This window comes from Psammomys obesus, unplaced genomic scaffold, assembly GCF_907164565.1.
Source record: "Psammomys obesus unplaced genomic scaffold, mPsaObe1.curated_primary_1811, whole genome shotgun sequence".
NCBI lineage: Eukaryota > Metazoa > Chordata > Mammalia > Rodentia > Muridae > Psammomys > Psammomys obesus.
The window spans coordinates 2,776,575-2,790,043 of NW_026590486.1; the positions used below are offsets into that span (position 1 = coordinate 2,776,575).

The 13,469-nt window shown below is 37.6% G+C and overlaps 1 protein-coding gene across 1 annotated transcript in view; it reads left to right on the forward strand.

Annotated features, from left to right (window-relative positions):
- Gabrb3 (gamma-aminobutyric acid type A receptor subunit beta3) overlaps window positions 1–13,469 on the forward strand; it is a 228,272-nt gene that overhangs the window by 156,191 nt on the left and 58,612 nt on the right. The window lies entirely within an intron of this gene.

A 13,469-nucleotide genomic window follows, 5' to 3' on the forward strand; every position in this document is an offset into this window, starting at 1 on the left:
AACCAAGCTGCTTCCTGAGTTGCACAGAGGAGGTCCAGGACTTCCCTGCTTATTAGGAAATTACCTGACCTTCTTGTGGTGCTCCATTCTGCAGCTTAATAATTGCCTATTATAATTTTCCTGAATGTTCTTCTTACGTCCTTAGTCTCCACATGGATTTTACACTAATTTTGGTTCTGTGACATTGTTTGGTATAGAAGTGTGTATGTGCATGTCTAACTGTCTTGATGCCCTGACCTAGAAGTGTCCCTGCCTTCTAGGAGAAGCCCAAAGTTTTGAACAGAAACTTTGTGGGTTTCTCGGAGGAAAAACCTATTTCAAGTTTTAAGTCCACACCTTTTTTTAGAAGACTCCAATAGCTGAAAATGAAGACCCAAACAAAAGGTGTTGAAATCTACATCCTGTGACTTGCAGAGCCTCTATGTGAGTGGAAAAAAATGCTTAACATTGCCCTCCCTAGAAAATGCTGAACCCCTCTTTTACAAACCACAGTATCGGAGCAAAAGTTGGAATTTCTGCCAAATCAGACCTTTCTAAATGGCATATGTCAATAAAAGTGTGGTGATGCTTCAAAAAAGTGTAGCCTGATGTTTCTGTGGTCAGGTCTAACATTTTCACAAAGAGACACTTGGCTTCAGTGTAAGAGGTTCTGAGAGTACTTTGGAGAACTAAGGAATCTTGGGACATTAAATGGAAAGCCATATACCTGCTTGTGTACTTCCATCATCAAAGCAGAGGCTGGCAGTATGTGTGTGCGCCATGCCTTTGTTTATATGTGTGTACATGAGTGTAGGTACTTGTGTGTATCTGTGTGTGTGAGTGTGTGTGTGTACATGTGTGTAATGGAGTGAAGCTGGGAGCAAATATCAACTAAAATTAGTCTCTGACGCTTAAAGTTTGTTAATAGAAAACATGCTCTTCATTTTAACATTTATTTATTTATTTTTGTTTGTTTAGTGTTTATTTATTTTTGCTGGGCGGTGGTGATGCAAGCCTGTAATTCCAGTACTCCACAGGCAGAGGAAGAGGCAGGTGAAGCTAGCCTGGTCTAGAATGAGTTTCAAGACAGCCAAGGATACCAGAATTGAACTCAGCTTCTCAGGCTTGGTGCTAGTATCTTTACCCCGACTTGTACTGCTGGCCCTACAGTTTTATTTTCTTGCCAGAAGTGCAGTAAATCAATTTGCCATTATTAAAGTCAATGGACTTTCACTTTCAGGAATGGAAATAGAGTTATAGGATACACATGCAAGTGCTGTGGTACATTTACATATTTCATTCTTTCGTGCTAAATTTAGTGCCAAACAATGGGTAAGAGTGAAAAATGAAAAGAAAGAAAAAAAGAAACCAACAAGAAAATACTTTTTAAAAAAACATTGTAACTTTAGCTCACACTTGGCATCAAAATTAAATAGTAATGCAGTAATAAGTCTGGGGTACCTTTTGTAATGGCCCTTGCACAGCCATCTAAAAATAATCTTTTTGGTTGAGTTTCGACCAGTTACTGCAATCAGGAAGCAGCTTCCAATGTAGCCTATTTTTCCCCCTGAAAACAATTGCCACCTGCTTTTCAAATATTTATTGAGAGCTTCTATTTCTGCAATAGTTCTTCAGATTTCTCTGGACCTACACAAATCAACATAAGTGCAGACCGGCATATCCTATGTATACAAACTCTGCCCTGCATCATCTGATTTTTTAGAACTCTGCTAATCTACAGATTTCTATCCTGATACTCAAAACATTATATCTTCATAAAGTTTAACTTGAGCTTTTGAAAAAAAACTATTAGTAATTAAAGGTACTGATTATTTTTAAAAGTTCACATATACATTTATTCATCCTGGTCTAATCGATGAAATATATTCCAGTCTTTCATATAGAAATACATATAATGTTTCTCTGTAAAAGTAAGGCATGAGTTCTCTTTTGAACTCCATACTATCTTCAGCCCTTCTTTCTTTTATTGTTAACCTTGCTTAATCATGATACTGACATAACAAGCCAGGACTAAGCCAGTGTCTGGAGCCTGGATTATACACTTTATCTTTTGTAAAGAGGACTAGATGTTCCTTAATTTATAGAATTGTTGTGTGTTTATTAACTCATCTAAAGCTGAACACATTGTAATCACAATGCATAGAATCTGCCTAGCCTACATCCTGTCAGTGCTCAGTGGGGTAATACACTATACATCTTGGCTGTCTTTGTCTGGAAGCTGTGGATTTCTGCTAATCTCCAACAATATAACAGAGGCTCCTGGGAAAAGAGCAGAATTCAACACCCAAAGTCAGTTCTCTTCTGAATTCCTTTTCCCTTTACACAGAAACATCAGATAGCTGAAATTGACCCAGTGGTGTCTGTACTGTATGTGGGAATGGACGATACAGACACACCAGCCAAACCCATAGGTTTTGCTGTCCTTCCATTCAGGAGGTGCTGCTGTGGAAGTCCCACTCAGCAGGAGGCAGTTTCCTCCTAGCTTTGAGTGTGAGTTGGACTGACCGCTCCTTAGACTTGCAGTTGAATTTCCCCCCTGTGGGACATTGGGCTTATACTTCAGCCCATCTCTACAGCTAATGCCCACATTAGTGGTCAGTCACTACTTCGTGTCTCTGGGTTTCTTCTCATCCACATATAGAGCCATGGCACACCAATATCAAGAAGGCTTCTGCATTTTCTGTAAAAGATAAAGATCTTTGGCTATAAACCAGAAGTGACATACATTAGTACGTCAGATAAATCACATTCTGGGAAAGCATTGATCTTTCACTCTGCTGATGGAGTGGTCCATGACTTCTTGAGAACAGGCATGCTCTACGGCTAATGAAAGGTACTGGCACTGGGGATTGTTTCTCTCAGCTATTCCAGTGCTTGAGCTCAAGCTTTGCATGAGCTCTTTAATTGTCAGTAACTTGGACACAGCTGACCACAACAGCAGACTAAGCCCCTAGCATAGGCTCAGAAAGCTATGATATTAGGGGATCTTTGAATGTGGCACAGTGTTTCAAAGACATGGCATGCACCTTTCTTTGGGAAGGCATGCCTTTCAAGGTATCAGTAAGGATAACTAGGGCTTCTGGACTCAGGAGCTCTCAGCTGTCCCTGTACATCTGACACCTTCTCTACTTTTTCCTGCCATCTGTCAGAAGGTAGATCATCTTCCATCTCAGTGTTCTCTAACTTCTTTGCAATTATTGGGTCCTTTTTTTTGCCATTAAATACCTTTATTTGATCCATTAAACATTGGGTGTTTGTTCGTGCTAGGTGTTGATAAGGACGTTACAAATATAACGTCACTTGCCATATAATGCACTTGAGTTTGAATGATGGTCCTAAAAGCAAGTTAGCATACTTTTACGGGAAATACGAAAATATTTTGGACAATACATTGTAATGTTCCTACATGCTGTTAAAAAACCACTGAAAATTGTTACTGGAACCATTCCTATGGCTAAAGATTTGAATGCAGTATTAAATCAACCGAGAATGAGTTTCAAAAGATCCAAATTTAGTCTTATAATTGACCTAGCTTTTTATTCCGAAATTGTATTTTTTTTTTATGGTCCTTCAGTTCAGTTTTCTATGTACTCCAGAAAATACCTGGTCTCCTAGAGATACTGGGTCCAACATGTTTGGTCTCCCCTGAGCCCAGCTTCATGTCACAGCTTTATGCAATGCTTTTCATGGCCTTGTTTTTAGTATTCTGTGCCACACCATGCAGCTTCAGCAGCTCTCTGAAGAGTTTGGGAAGCATCTATGATCCCCTCATTCTTGCATCTTTTATGCTTCCAAAACCAGTACTATGAGGATTGTACTGACAAGTTTGTCAGCCATCTTGGGATGAACTCTTCCCACTTTGGACTGTATTAACTGATTCTTCTGTGTATAGTTTCTTGGAGGTGAAAGACTTCAAGGCTTTTTCTTTCACAATTTGGAAGCTTAAATAGTAATATTTTGACCTAAGGGTACAATTCTCATTGTTCTAGTTCAGCCAAGAAGGTTGCTTCTTTATGGTCCTTATCATTTTAATGTTTCAACCTCTCTTTTGGCATGTGCATTGGCTGTAACAATAAGCTCCCTTGTGCTCTTTTTCTCTCTAAACTACATATTGTATTTCTTCTGTCCCACTTGCTCTTTTTTATTATATACATGCATAAGAGTTATCAGTAATAATCAATTCACAGAATCAACATTATGCTGACACTGACAAAAAAAATAAAAAAAAGAAAGGACCCAATATTTTTAGTATAGCCTTGGGCAAGGTTTTAGGACAAGGGCAGAAAGCATCCACATCACTTTTCAAAATATCCCATGACTTTTCTCGAGCCCAGTTACTAATAGTGAAATTTGAAACCTCTACCTTCCACGTTTCTTTCAGCATTACTGCCTTATAGGCTCCAAAAAGAATGGCCCATTAAACTCTGCTCATGGCTTTCTAGTTCAAGGTTTCAAAGTCTTCCACATTCCTCCCCAAAATGGTCAGGTTCTTTACAAGAGCATGTCTTTAGTACCAATTTTTGTATTAGTGACTTTATAAAAATAATTTTTATTTTTTTATATTAATCAAAGGTTATTTACTTTGTATCCCAGCTGTAGCACCCACCCTCATCTCCTCCCTGTGCCTTTCCAAGTCCACTGACAGGAGAGGTCCTCCTCCCCTTCCATCTGACCCTAGCTTATCAGGTCTCACCAGGACTGCCTGCAATGTCCTCCTCTGAGACCTAGCAAGGCTGCTCTTCCCTCAGAGGGAGGACGTCAAAGAGCCAGCCATTGAGTTCATGTCAGAAATAGTCCCTGTTCTGCTTACTAGAAACCCACTTGGATACTGAGCTACCAAGGGCTACATATGAGCAGAGATTCTAGGTTATAACCATACATGGGCCTTGGTTGGAGAAACAGTCTCATAAAAGACCCCTGTGCCCTGATACATTTGGTCCTTGTGGAGCTCCTATCCTTTCCAGGTCATACCAACTCCCCCTTCTTTCATATGATTCACTGCACTCTGCTGAAGGTTTGGTTATGAATCTCAACATCTGCTTTGATACACTGCTAGGTAGAGTCTTTCAGAGGCCCTCTGTGGTAGGCTCCTCTCCTGTTGCTTGTTTTCTCTTACTTCCAATGTCCATCCCATTTGTCTTTCTAAGTGAGGATTGATCATCTTACCCCAGGTCCTCTTTCTTGTTTATCTTCTTTAGGTGTACAGATTTTAGTATTTTTATCCTATTTATAGGTCTAGTACCTACTTATAAGTGAGTATATACCGTGTGTGTCTTTTTGCTCCTGGGATACTTCACTCAGGATGATCTTTTCTAGATCCCACCATTTGCCTGCAAATTTCATGATTTCCTTGTTTTTAATTGCTGAGTAGTATTCCATTGTGTAAACGTATACCATAATTTCTGTTTCCATTCCTCCATTGATGGACATCTGGGTTGTTTCCAGGTTCTGGCTATTACAAATAAAACTGCAACAAACATGGTTGAGCAAATGTCTCTGTTGTGTACTTGAGCATCTTTTGGATATATGCCTAGGAGTAATATAGCTGGATCTTGAGGAAGGAGCATTCCTAATGGTCTGAGAAAGCACCAGATTGATTTCCAAAGTGGTTGTACAAGTTTACATTCCCACCAACAATGGAGGAGGGTTCTCCTTTCTCCACAATCTCTCCAGCATGTGTTGTCACATGAGTTTTTGATCTTAGCCATTCTGATGGGTGTAAGGTGAAATCTCAGGGTTGTTTTGATTTGCATCTCTCTGATGGCTAAGGATGTTGAGCATCTCTTTAAGTGTTTCTCTGCCATTCTATATTCTACAGAGAATTCTCTGTTTAGCTCTGTTGCCCATTTTTAATTAGATTGCTTGATTTAATGCCTTTTAACTTCTTTAGTTCTTTATGTATTCTGGATATCAGCCCTTTGTCAGATATAGGGTTGGTGAAGATCCTTTCCCAGTCTGTAGGCTGTCGTTTTGTTCTGATGAGAGTGTCCTTTGCTTTACAGAAGCTTTTCAGCTTCATGAAGTCCCATTTATTGATTGTTGCTCTTAGAGCCTGTGCTATTGGTGTTTTGTTGACAGGAAGTTGTCTCCTGTGCCAATGAGTTCTAGGTTCTTTTCCACTTTTTCTTCTAACCAATTTACTGTATCTGGTATTATGTTGAGATCGTTGTTCCACTTGAACTTTAGTTTTTTTCAGGGTGATAAATATGGATCTATTTTCATTTTTCTACATGTAGACATCCACTTGGAGCAGCACCATTTGTTGAAGATGGCCAGGAAAGAAATTAGGGAAACAACACCCTTCACAATAAGCACTAATAACATAAAGTACCTTGGGGTGACTCTAAACAAGCAGGTGAAAGACCTGTTTGAAAAAAAAACTTCAAGTCTCTGAAGAAAGAAATTGAAGAAGATATCAGAAGATGGAAAGATCTCCCATGCTCATGGATTGGTAGGATTAACTTAGTGAAAATGGCCATTCTGCCAAAAGCAATCTACAGATTCAATGCAATTCCCATCAAAATATCAACACAATTCTTTACAGACCTTGAAAGAAAAATTATCTACTTCATATGGAGAAACAAGAAACCCAGAATTTCCAAAGCAATCTTGTTCAACAACAGATTATCTGGAGATATCTACATCCCTGATCTCAAGCTGTACTACAGAACAATAGTAATAAAAACTGCATGGTATTGGCATAGAAGCAGAAAGTTGGATCAATGGAACTGAATATATGACCCAGAAATAAACCCACACACCAATGAATACTTGATTTTTGACAAAGAAGCCAAAACCATTCAATGTATTTGTGACTTTTCATTGTTGTGGTAAAACACTATAACTGAAAAAGTCATATAGACATATTTTGGCTTACAGATCCAGAGTGAGAGGCCATAGTAGCAGAGGGGGCATGGAGGCAGGTATCCAAGAGCAGAAAGATGCGAGGTTACATCATTAGTCATAAATATAAAGCAAAGCGATGAAACTGGAAGTAGGGGTCAGGCTGCCTGCCCTCAATGACATAATTCTTACAGCAAAGCCACACTTTCCAAAAGTTCCATAACCACCCCCAACAATATCATCAAACTGTGCACTAAGTATCAAATGCATGAGCTATGGAAGATACTTCTCATTCAAATTAACACAATACCCCAAACTATCCAACCATGCTAATCTCTTTTTCCTCCCATGAATTTAGTTAACCCTCCCAAACATTTTAGTTTTATACTGACATTGTTTTCTGTACTGAATTTTTCTTCATTTAAAATCTTTTTTTCCTTAGATCTTTTGCCTGCTCCATTGCACTGATTTTGATTTCCAGAGCAGTGATGATCTGACAGTGTACAGCACCAGCTCATTCTCCTGTGACATAGGTGTTGTGTATGCCCATCATCAAGATGCTGGTACTTCATGTTTAGGGTAACTAGTATGTATTCTTCCCAGGTAGGGAGGTGTGTATGTGAGAGAGAGAGTCTATTAAGTACTTTCTAGAAATTGTGATATACATTGAAGTATACCAAGTGAAACATGCACCAGTTTGCAACATTTGTATTTAACACTATTAATATGATCATCAATGGTAAAGAACTTTCTTAAAGAAGTAGATATTAACACTTCAGGCTGTGTTTATATGGCCATTTTTAGGTGCCTGTTACATATTAATTTTCTATCTTGATTCATTGTTAAATGTTTATTTTTATTATATATTAACAATTTATAATTGCATGTATTTATTGTAAAATGATGTTATGATTTATGCATGCAGTGTGGAATGATTGAATCAAACCAGGTATCACATTTCTTCTTAAATATTTCATCTCCTCTGTGGTGAATAAGCTTGAAATTTCCTTTTAGGAATTTATAGCCAGCAATTTAAAAATATACAGTATACTTGTTCTCCATGCTGTGTAATGGATCTGAAAAATAATTTTCCTTTTTGAGATTTCATGTAATTTGACAGTTATCATTTCCTTCCTTCTTCTCCCAGTCTTTTCTAACCCCATTCTGCTATCTATTTTTGAGTTTGATTCGGTTATTTACTAAATACAGCATACCTGTTTTTTCTCTGCCTGGCGTATTTGATATCAGAATGTTTTGCAGTTACATCTGGGACGCCACAAAGACAGAAGATTTGTTGTTAACTAGACAGTGTTGTGATGTTTATACTATGCTTTCTTCTCTGTTAATGTGGCTAATGGTAGTTTGGTAGGTTTCATAACTTCACAATTGTGAACAATTTTGTACATGTATGGGAGTGTAGATACCTCTTTGACAAACTCATTTAAAGTTGTGTAAGTATGGACTTGGTAGTTCATTTGTTTTGTTACTATTATTTTAGTGACTTAAAACCCTCCGTAACACATTTTATAATGGCTTTGCTAACTCATATTCCTACCGACAGAGCACAGGGTATTCTTGTCTTCCCATCCTAGCCAATACTTCTTGATTTTCATGATAGTCATCTTTAGACAGTAGTGTGACAACTGCTATGTATAAGCTGTGTGTGTCGCACATACGTGTCATATTCTATTAAATATGCCAGTGCACTACATATGTTTTCTGATTTTTTGTGTTTTGTTATTATGAATCAAGATTTTCTGCATGCTCTGTAATAGGGTCTATGATATAAGGCTATATATTTATATGAAGTTTCCTTTAAATATATGTATGTAAATATATCCTTCACGTGGAAATATTTGGGGCAGATGTTTATTCATTAATTGAGAATTTTGCACAATGCATTTTGATCATATCTAGTTGTTCCTGAAACTTCTCCCAAATCTATCCCTCTTCCATATACACAACCAACTTTATGTCTTTTAAAAAAAATTAAATGCAATTTGTGCTGCCCATGTATCCTTAGTTGTTTGGCCTCCCACTGGGACATGGTCAATTTATCAGGGTTACACTCTTGAGGAAAACTGATTCTTTCTCTCCCAGAAGCTAACAGTTGGCAATAGCCCCTCGATAGTGGTGAAACTTCATGGCCATCTCTCCTTTAAAAAAAAGTTTTAGTTTTATTAATTACAGTTTTATTCGCTTTGTATCCCAAACTGTGGCTCCCTTCCCTATCCCCTCTCAATTCCACCTCCCTTCCTCTTCTTCTCTTATGCCCCTCCCCCAGTCCAGTAATAGGTGAGGTCCTCCTCCCCTTCCATCTGACCCTCGTCTATCAGGTCTCACCAGGAGTGGCTTCATTGTCTTCCTCTGTGGACTGGTAAGGCTGCTCCCCACTCATGTGAAGGTGATCAAAGAGCTATGAGATTTGGTCTGGTGTGCAGCTGCCCTACTGTGTTCAGAAAGAACTGTTTCATTGCAGTTATCCACCTCCTCTGGATTCTACAATCTTTCCTTTTCCACAATAATTCCTGAGCCTTTAGTACTAGTAGGTGTATAATATGGATGTCCATTCAAGGCTAAGAATTCAACTATCATTTATTTTCTGAACCTTTATCAGTTGTGGGTCTTTGTAATAATCTCCATCTACTGTAAAAAGAAGCTTCTCTAATGAGTGTTAAGAGGAACCTTAATCTATTGTTACAAGGAAAACTCATTAGGAATCAGATTAATAATATGTCCATTTAGCAGAATAAAAGCCTGTGGCCTAAGGCTTATTTGATCACAGGTTCTTAGTCTGATGATGGTGCCAGTCAAGAGTTTCTTCTTGTGAGCTGGCCTTAAATCCAATCAGAATGTAGTTGTCTTATCCCATGTTCTTGCCATTACTGCCCCAGCAGGCACAGTTTGCCAGGGAAGTCATTATTGTAGCTTGCTGCATTCACAATTGGGAAAGATTCATGATTACTTTTATCCTTTGATAGTGTGTATAGCACCTTTTAGTATTATGAAAGTCAGCCAGTTGGTATGAATCTTCTAGGAAAGTACCAGATTGATTTCTCTGTGTTCTATGACTTAAGCATATGGTGTTTTTCATTATTAAGAACAAGTTATAAAGGGTAATCAGTAGCATTGGCAATGACGGGTAATGTTGGGATCTATAGGACTACCAGCAACTCCAAAAGGTAGAGCCTTTTCCTATTACTGGGTCCTTTATTTGTTAGTCTTTGTTTTCTGGTAAGTTCATTGTTGCCTTGTTAATATAACACCAGCTTAACTCTTTGAGTGTGTGTTTGTATGTGTATTAGAAAGCTTCTACAACTGTAGCTTTCTGTACATTTTCAAAGGGCTTTACTGTTATTTGTCTCTCTCCATATTCTTTCCTTTACCCTGAGTCCCACCCCAAAACCATTTTAATCTTTCCTGTTCCATCATCACTTTACTTCTTTATATCACTGCATTATGTCTCCTTTGAAAGCTCTCCCATTGACCCTTACCAATTTCCATGCATTTATGAGTATTCCAAATGAGATGCACATATCTGCCTATCCAAAGCTTATATCCACAGATAAAAGAAAACATGGGAGGTTAGTCTATCTGGCTCTAATTTACCTTTTGCTGATTGATTATTTCTAGGTCTATCCATTTACCAGAGAGAATTCCATAAGTTTGTTTTTATTAGCAACCAGATAGCCATTCATCAGCTGATGGATCCGAAGACTGTTTTCAATTTTTGTCTACTATGAGAGTAGCATATACATGGATGAGCAGTCATCTCTATAGTAGGATATAGAGTCCTTGTGATATATGCTGAAAAGTAGCAGAGCTGGGTCATGTGGTCTAGCTTTTTGAGGAATCGTGTATTCCTATTGTGGCTTCACCACGCTGCACTCTCACATTCAGTAAATGTTCCCATTTCTGCACATTATATTGTCATTTATAGTTTTGATCTTAAATATTCTGTATGGGGTAAGATGAAATCTCAAAGCAGTTTTAATTTGGATGTCTCTGATCAATAAGGATGTTGAATTTTTTTAAAAAAAATATTTCTCAGCCACTTATATTTTATCCTTTGAGAACTCTATTTAGTTGGGTTGTTTGATTGTTTAATGTTTAGAGTTTTGAATGTTTGTTGGGTAATCTAGATTATACTCTCTGTGGGAAGTATAACTGGTAAAGATATTTTTCTTCATTCTGAAAGCTGCTGATTTGCTTGAGTGTTAGTAGCCTTTGCTATACAGAGGCTTTTTACCTTGATGAGGTCCCATTTTCAAATTATAGGTCTTGATGCTTGCACTTCAGAGCCCTGTTCAGAAAGTTCTTTCCTGTGACAAGGAGTTCAGTTGAATTTTCTATTTTGTCCTCTGTCTGATTCAGGTTTTTAGATTTTTTTTTTTGATCTTTAATCCATTTGGAGTTGAGTTTTGTGAGGAATCAGAGATAAAGAAGTATCCAGTTTTGTTGTTCAACATGTTTCTATTCAGGTTGACCTATATCATTTTTTTTTAAGGTGCTGGTATTTTTGGTTGGTTAGTTTTGTTTTTTTCTTCCATGTGTACTTGTGGTCCCTTTGTCAAAAATCATATAGCTTTAGGAATGTGGGCTTATATGGTGGTCTTAAGTTCTATTTCACTGATAGTCCATTTTAGGCCAGTACCATCCTATTTTAATTACTATAATTCTGTAGCATAACTTGAAATATGGGATTTTTTTCTGTATGTTTGCACCAAAATTAGGTTTAATTTTATCCTTAAATGCTTTTCAGATTTCCCTTTGAAAGTTTCTGCTTCAAGAAATATGTCCCAACATGTTAAAATGATGAAGTTTATTTTCGTCCAGTGTTAGAAAGAGCCACACTGCCCAGAGTGGGAATGTTGGTGTTGGGACCTTTGCCTGTTTTATCTCATTTTGCAAATGTCTTGTGTAAAGCTGTTCAGAGTACTCTTTTTCTAACGCACACACCACTTTGAGCTCCACCACCATGTTTGTGCTCTCCTCGCATTTCCTTGTCTGTCCTAAAAAGTCATGTTTTTCAGAGAAAAACAATTTTGGTTTGAATTTTTAATTAATTATATTATCTATTACAACCATATTGCTTTATTATCTTCTTTGCTATTTTGGTTTTCAGTGTTAAAACTATTTATTTAAAGCCAGGCCTAGGCAGTATAACACCACTCCTATAACTCCAAGACTCAGAAGGCAGGAGCAGTGGTGTTGCCATAACGTACAGGCCAACCTAGGCTACAGAGTAAAATACTATTTTATTTTACTTTTATAGTCTAAGCTTTGATAATTTCTGCTCTATTTTCATGAACACCCTCCTATTTTGTATAGATTGTTCTGTTAAAGACTGGCACTGATGAAATGGAGGGAAAAAGCTTCCAAGATCTTGTTTCCCGTAGAATCATGGGAACTGAAGCAATTTTGTACAATCACTGAAAAAGCGGCCCAGGCCACATAGCAACAGCCCAAATACACAATCAAGAAACTCTGTCTTCAGTGGGGAGATTTGGGCAGTATTTGCTTTCTAGTTCCTAAACAGTTCCTTAGGAGGACTTGAGAGTATCACATCCTATTTTCTAGTTCTTCACTAACATCACAGGGAGGAGATAAGACCTTTGTTTTAAGTTATCAAGTTGTATTTTGAACTATATGCAGAATCCCTAGAGTACTGAAGCAGTGCATGCTCTGTCCTGTGTAACACGGAATGTAGACAAGGGTTGGAAAGGGTGCAAAATGGCAGTGACACGTGGTGCCCTTATCAAGGACACAAAATAAGCCACAAAAAGCACAAAGCAAAAGGTGAAAAAAATGAGCAAATTAGAAAATGTGTTCATATACATAAGATAATTTAAAAGTCATAATCATTTCTAAGACTGGGATATAGTTCTAAAAGTCTTGAGTAATCGTAAGTTTTTGTTGGGGACGAATGTCTTGGCACAAAGCAAGCCTATCTGTAAGGCTTGAGAGTGCTCCAGTGCATCACCATTCTGCAAAGACCTAGAGAAGCTGAGACGAGACATGATCTCATTTTAATTTATCACATTACTGTAATCAAATTCCTAACTTCTAGCATACGGCTTACAAAGAAAGAGAAATATGTATTTTCCTCAAAAAAAGGAACATGAATTGACAGTTACTAGACTAAAGTAAGACATTAAATCTGCCAAATAAAACTTTAAAGTCTTCATCTTAACATACATACCATGTAAAAGGTAACAAGAAAGATGAGCAAAGAGCTGAGGAAGTACGTGACTATATGTGAGTGAAATGCAAAAAACAAAAAAAAAATCAAGCGAAAAATAGAAATTACACAGAGACACAAGAGGAATTCTGAACCCCATCAGTATAAAAATTCAATGGACTAATTCAGTTGGAGTGATGAACAATAGATTTGAACACAGAGAAGAAAGAGTCCAGATACTTGAAAATCTGACAGCAAAAGTTGCAGAATCTAAGGGACAGAAAATAAGGTTAAAGAAGAAAAGTTAACAAAGCTCAATAAAGTTGTGAAAAAAATATTAGTAAAACAAGATTTGTAGGAGTTCCAGAAGTTGAGAGAGAAGGGGTAGTGGGACAGAAGGGAGAGGAGAGGAACAGGGAAAGGGAGAGGGAGACTATTTGAAGCA